This window comes from Berghia stephanieae, chromosome 15 (genome assembly GCF_034508935.2).
Source record: "Berghia stephanieae isolate SIO BIC M18660-M18661 chromosome 15, UCSD_Bste_1.3, whole genome shotgun sequence".
In the NCBI taxonomy this organism is placed as follows: domain Eukaryota; kingdom Metazoa; phylum Mollusca; class Gastropoda; order Nudibranchia; family Aeolidiidae; genus Berghia; species Berghia stephanieae.
The window spans coordinates 6065852-6072018 of NC_088374.1; the positions used below are offsets into that span (position 1 = coordinate 6065852).

At 39.0% G+C, this 6167-nt stretch overlaps 1 protein-coding gene across 6 annotated transcripts in view; it reads left to right on the forward strand.

The window, feature by feature from the left end:
- LOC144960547 (rap guanine nucleotide exchange factor 4-like) overlaps positions 1 to 6167 on the forward strand; it is a 79976-nt gene that overhangs the window by 69624 nt on the left and 4185 nt on the right. The gene's annotated exons all lie outside the window — the stretch shown is intronic.

Below are 6167 nucleotides of genomic sequence, written 5' to 3' on the forward strand. Positions count from 1 at the left end.
TAACCATGGGAATGGGATAAGAAATTCAAGATTGTTTTCCACTTCTACGTCTACGGGCATTTACTAGAAAATGTCATGACTCTAAAATTTTGGCTTTTACTTCGACGGTTCAGAATTTTCCGGTATTTTGTTTGGCATTTTTTCCTAAATTAATCTGGCACTGGAACATCGTCTGCTGTCTAGACATATTATGCCGGCTATTTTTTGTTGTTGTCTGCACTTTTCTTTCAATTTTTGATAATGTTGCTTTGGGATTTGTGTATTATCGATGTACATCAACGAAGGCACAATGGAATTGAAGGTATTTATCAAAGGTTGAAAATGCGTACCAGTCATGTATAAGTGAGATTGTTTTTGTTTTTTTTTAAACTCTCACCTAGAGTAATGGAAAGCTGTTGTCCTTCGCATCAATTTGACGATAATAAAGTTTAAGATTGATGTTTATCTATTGCCGATAATGTTATCATTCTGTGTGTGTGTGGTGGTGGTTGGGGGGGGGGGGGTCGCCATCAGAAGATAATTCAGCTAGAATGATAAATTGGTTGTGAACTGTACTGGTTTAGGATGCATCTTCCATTCGCCCTTTTTAACATCGGCTTGAATCACAATTTAACTTTGACTTTGACCCAAAAGAAGAAAAAGGTTGGAATTGTGTTCATAGGCACTAAAATGTTATTTTAAATGACCATTCAGCTGTCTTTTAAAAGTTTATTTAAGCCAATAAATGATGAGAAAATATTCTGCTATCGTTGAATAAATGTTTTATACCATTGAAGCCAGTAGTCGTTGGCGCAACGTTGTGCTGTTCGCTGTGCTTTGCTATGTGCAGCTCGCGACACCTGCAGATTCCTCTGACTTGGGTCACACTTATAGCTGTCAAGAGCACTGTGCTTGGCATCAACGGCTGGCTCCATCTCTGTAATACTGGCTTCAAACCAATCATTGGTCTTGCTCTCCTTTTTGCCGTGGGTCAGAACTGCAGTGCTGTAAATGGTGTTTCTAACAGAGTTCCAAGAGTGATCGGTGTCGCAATCAGCACTTTGATTTGATCTGGTGTTACAAACATTGTTTAGGGAATCGCGCTTAATGATGATCATGTACAGCTGATGCCAGTGTTTTGACATTGGATGTCTCCAGGAGACCTTGTGACATGCCTTGTTCTGAAAGTAGGTGTTCTTCATAGCAGCAGAGTTCAAGAAGCCTCTGATCGTTCTCATGTATCTTTCCTATGCCGTGGTTGCCCCAAAACGTTTGGCCATGATTCCCGTCGGTACCAACTCGCGCCAAGAATGTAGATGTGCTCCGCTCTTTGGATCTTGTTGACAACGGTGTCTAATAACTCGTAGATTTGGTCCTTTACTTCAGCCGAAGCTTGCAGTGTTGGGGCGTAGACGCAAACAAGGTTCACCGAACCCTGCGTGGATGACAGGCGTAGCGTAAAAATTCTCTCTGTGTCGTCTGTTGGGGGTTCAATCATGCGAAGCAATGTATGGCGTACTGCAAATCCAACACCGGGCTCCCTCACTTCGTCAGTGCCTTTTCCTTGCCAGAAGAATGTATAGTGTTACTCCTTCAGGGATCCCCACTCTGTGAGTCGCGTTTCCTGTATATCGATGTTCAGTCTGTTCAGTTCGCGATCAATCATTGCTATCATTCGAGCATCGTCAATGACCTGAAAATCACCTGTCAGTCCTGGGCGCATGGTTTCTTAATTCCAGCTTACGAATCGAAGAAGCTGGTGATTTCGTTTTCTTTTTCTTTTGCTAACCTGGTACACGGTTGAACGATCCACTTGTCCATATATATAACATAAAAACCACGAAATAAAAGTGCTCGACTTTAGTATTACAGCGGCGGTAAATATACATAAATAAAATATTTGAATTAGTACAGATCTGGTTCATGCCTTTTACTTTGGCCAATCTTCGGGGGAGTGAAATCGTTACTGTTGTTACTATTATTTATAATTGTGTGTTGATTCGTGCTTCCTGTGAAGTTTTGGTGTTGAGATTATCATTGTGGGTTGTGATTGCATCCAAAACACCAAAAACATCACAGGAAGTACGAAACATTCTTCTTCTTCTAGGTTCCATGCCTGGTCCAGGCTTCGGATACTGCATGAATTATCTCTCTCCATTCCTCCCTGTCTCTTGCTTTTTCAAACAGCTCTTGGATTGTTAGGTTGGCGAAGCCCTTCAGTTGGTCTATGAGTGTTTTTCTTTGTCTCCCCCGGGCGCGTTTACCAGGTATTTTTCCACAACTTGCCAGGTATTCATTCTTATCTTTCCTTACTATGTGTCCGAAAAAGGATAGTTGTCGATCCACTATTAAGGGCATTAGTTTCCTTTGTTGGTATGTTTGTTTTAGCACTTCTTCGTTCGTTTTGTGTGCGGTATACGATATTCTCTGCATCCTTCTCAAGCACCACATTTCAAAAGCTTCAATGTTCTTTTGTGTTTCTGCATTTGTAGTCCAGCTTTCGCATCCGTATAACAAGATTGGCCACACGTAGCACTTCAAGACTCGGAATCTAATCCCGAACGACATCTGTTTGTTTTTCAAAATGTTTCCCAGGTCCATGAAGGCCTGTTTGGCTTGAGTTATTCTTGCTCGTATGTCTCGGTTACATCTTCCATCTGTTGTCACTATTGAACCTAGGTATTTAAAACTTTCTACGTTGGTAAGCTGCTCGCCGTGAATCGTTATATTGCAGGTGTTGTTGTTTTCGGGGTTTTTCTGTATTACCATGCATTCTGTTTTGGTGATATTCACTTCCATTCCCTTGGCTTCACTATCTACTACCACTTTGTCAACAATCTTTTGAAGTTGGATTTCTGATGTTGCAATGAGTACCGTATCGTCTGCGTATCTTATATTATTTATGTTATGACCTCCTACTTTTATTCCCTCCATATTATTTATGCCCCTCATGATTGTTTCTTGGTATAGATTAAACAGATCTGGTGAGGCAACACACCCTTGACGGACTCCTTTCTTAATAGGAATGGAATTTCCTGTAGAGTTTCCGATTTTGATAGATGCCTGCTGGGTGTAGTATAATGTTTGCATGAGTCTGAGGTCTTTCTCATCAGCGCCAATGGAGTGCAGTTGTTTTAGTATTTCTTCGTGGCGTACTCTATCAAAATCTTTTTTGTAGTCGACAAAACAGAGGTATAGTGGGGTCTGAACCTGTATAGCTCTTTCACTTAAAACACGGAGGAGGTATATTGCGTTCCTTGTCCCTCTGTCAGGTTGGAATACATATTGTTCTTCTGCGATTTCGGGGTTAATCTTATTCCTTAGCCTGTTGATAATTATACGCAACAGTATTTTGTTGATGTGACTTATTAAACTTATAGTTCTAAAATTTTCGCATCTGACTGCACCTGCTTTCTTTGGTATTGCTATGAAAATAGAGTTACAGAGATCTTCTGGAATTTTCCCAGTATTGTATATATTGTTGAATAATATGTGAAGTTCATCAATTGCTAGATCTCCTAGGCTTTTTAATACCTCTACAGATATTTCATCAGGGCCTGTTGCTTTACCATCCTTCATTCGTTCCATGGCATGTTCAATTTCACTTTTGGTGATGTTTGGTCCGCTTAATGGTTCTTTGAATTTCAGTGGTGGTTCATTTCTATTTGGATCATTGTACAGTTCGCCTATGTATTCTACCCATCGGCTTTCTATATGTTGTTCTTCAAATAGCAGTTCCCCTTGTTTGTTTTGGATACAACTTCCTGCTGCTTTGCTTTTCCTTTTCCCTGATAGTTCCTTTTATTCTTTGGTGAGCTTGTTGGGGGTTGGGTTTGTATTCTCTTTCGATTTCGCAGCATTTCCAGTCTAGATAGTTCTCGTGTGCCTCGATGCATTTGGATTTAATGTGGTTGTTCAATGTTTGGTATTCTGCAGACCCTCTGTTGCATTTTCGTCTTTCTTCAAATAGGTTTAGAATTTCATTTGTCATCCATTCCTTTTTGCTGTTTGTTTGAGCTATTGGTAAATGCTTTTCTGTAGTTGCTTTGACACACTTTTGGAATATATCAAATTGTTTTTCACATTTTTCGTTATCAGGTTCACTTTGGCTTTGTATCATGAGTCCGTTTTCAAATTCTTCTCTCATTTTTGTTTGTATGCCATTGTCTTTGCATAACCTGTAATCCCTCTTTATTCTACCAGCTGTTCTCTGAAACATTACACAATTATAAATAATAGTAACAGCAATAACGATTTCACTCCCCGGACAATGTCACTCACCTAAGATTGCCCAAAGTAAAAGGCATGAAACAGACCTGTAGGAGTCAAAACGAATTCAAATATTATATAATATATATATATATATATATATATATATATATATATATATATATATATTATGTGTGTGTGTGTGTGTGTGTGTGTGTGTGTGTGTGTGTAATAGGCAAATAGGCTTGGTCTATGTAAAGGGCGATTATTTATTTAAGTAGTTAAGTTATCTCCTCTAGTGGAGAGGCTAAGTGTGAAAGTAATCATTATTAATTTTATCAATCCTTAAAGTTAAAACAGACCCTGAAAACTTGAATTTGAAACGGGAAACACTTTAGTCAACCTGGATACAATTAAAAATGTCAGCTTTTATCAATGGTGTGAACAATGACCCAAAAAACGGTGTGATCAATATGATAATGAGATAAATACATAGATGAATAACGATTGATAAAGGTTGAGGTATTTTGATATGGTGAGAGGGGCACAGGGGAGGGGGGGGGATTTACAAAATTATATTAATGGGAAGATGAAATGAAGAGTTGCGATTTTGATGGTAGTAGTAGAGGAGGAGGAGTGGGTTGTGGTGGAGTAGAAAGGTTTAGGCGAAATAGGAGGAGATGGATGGAGAGGAAATAAGAGGTGGAGGAAAATGGAGCGAAAAGAGGATGAGGAGGAAGATGGCGAAGGAAGAGGAGGAGGAAGATGGAGAAGGAAGAAGAGGCGGAGGAAGATGGATAGGAAGAAAAGGAGGAGGGGGAAGATGGAGAGTGAAGAGGAGTAGGAGGTGAAGGTGGAGGAGAAAGAAAATTAAGATGGAAAAGGAGGTGGACAAGATGATGAAGAATGAAGAGGTAATGACTAAACGTCTCGCAAGCGCCGTAAAACCCTTAAAAACAACAACAAAAAAAAGAAAAAGAAAAACAATGAACACAATAGATTAGACAAATAAAATACTGAGATAATTTACGAGTGTCTGTTCGAGTGTAAAATTGAAGGTTACAAATTCCTATTTCGGTCGAGATAGGCGTGTGTTGTTGAAGTTGTGGCAGTGAGATAATTTGACCTCTTCACATTCTCAACTCTCTTACGTGCCACCATGTATTATACTCATATCTCTGTCAAAAGCGTTCGATAGATTAGAGAAATGATCACCGTACATAATAATGTGTCTGGATGAGACATTTGGATGACCTCAAACTATTTACACTTATGATGTGTGCTCTTGGAAATTAACTCACTCAATCCTAGAGAATTTTGCTACTTTTCAAAATTGGAAAAAAATGTATTAAAAATGAGCATGTGCATAGATATTTTTATTAAACTACCATTAACAAGTAAACATTAAGAACATTAGCTTTGATACTACGCCTATAATTTGTCCCAGAAAAATGTAATAAATAGGCATGGGGTAAAAGTAACCCCGGGTACACTACGGCTGTAGTCGGTGTTAGGGTTGAGTGAGTTAAACTTGTTCCGTATTTTGAACTAGACGTCTGTTTCCCCTTTGTCTTACTCTATCTATTCTTTGATGCTCTAAGTGTAATTCTAGATTCCATTAAAATGTTCTTCATTTTTACTGGCGTTGGTATGACCTTAAAGTGTTGCACGCGCCGTAAAACCCTTAAAAACAAACAAAACAGTGTGAACTTGTATTTTTTAATTTTTTATAATTTTTTTTTTTTAATTTATCTTTTTTAACCCTCTCCATACCAAGCACAGGAAAATCCTCCCAAGTGTTAACAATACAAAAAACGTGTTTCATTTCTGTTGTGCGGCTACGTGGTCTAAGCGGTATGACACTCGCTTTCGGATCGGAAAGTCCTGGATTCCAGCCTCGGTTGGCGCATAGTTGAGTTCTTAGAAAAGGCTCTTGCTCAGCATTCTCTCCCCGTACTCATGTATGAAACGAGTACCTG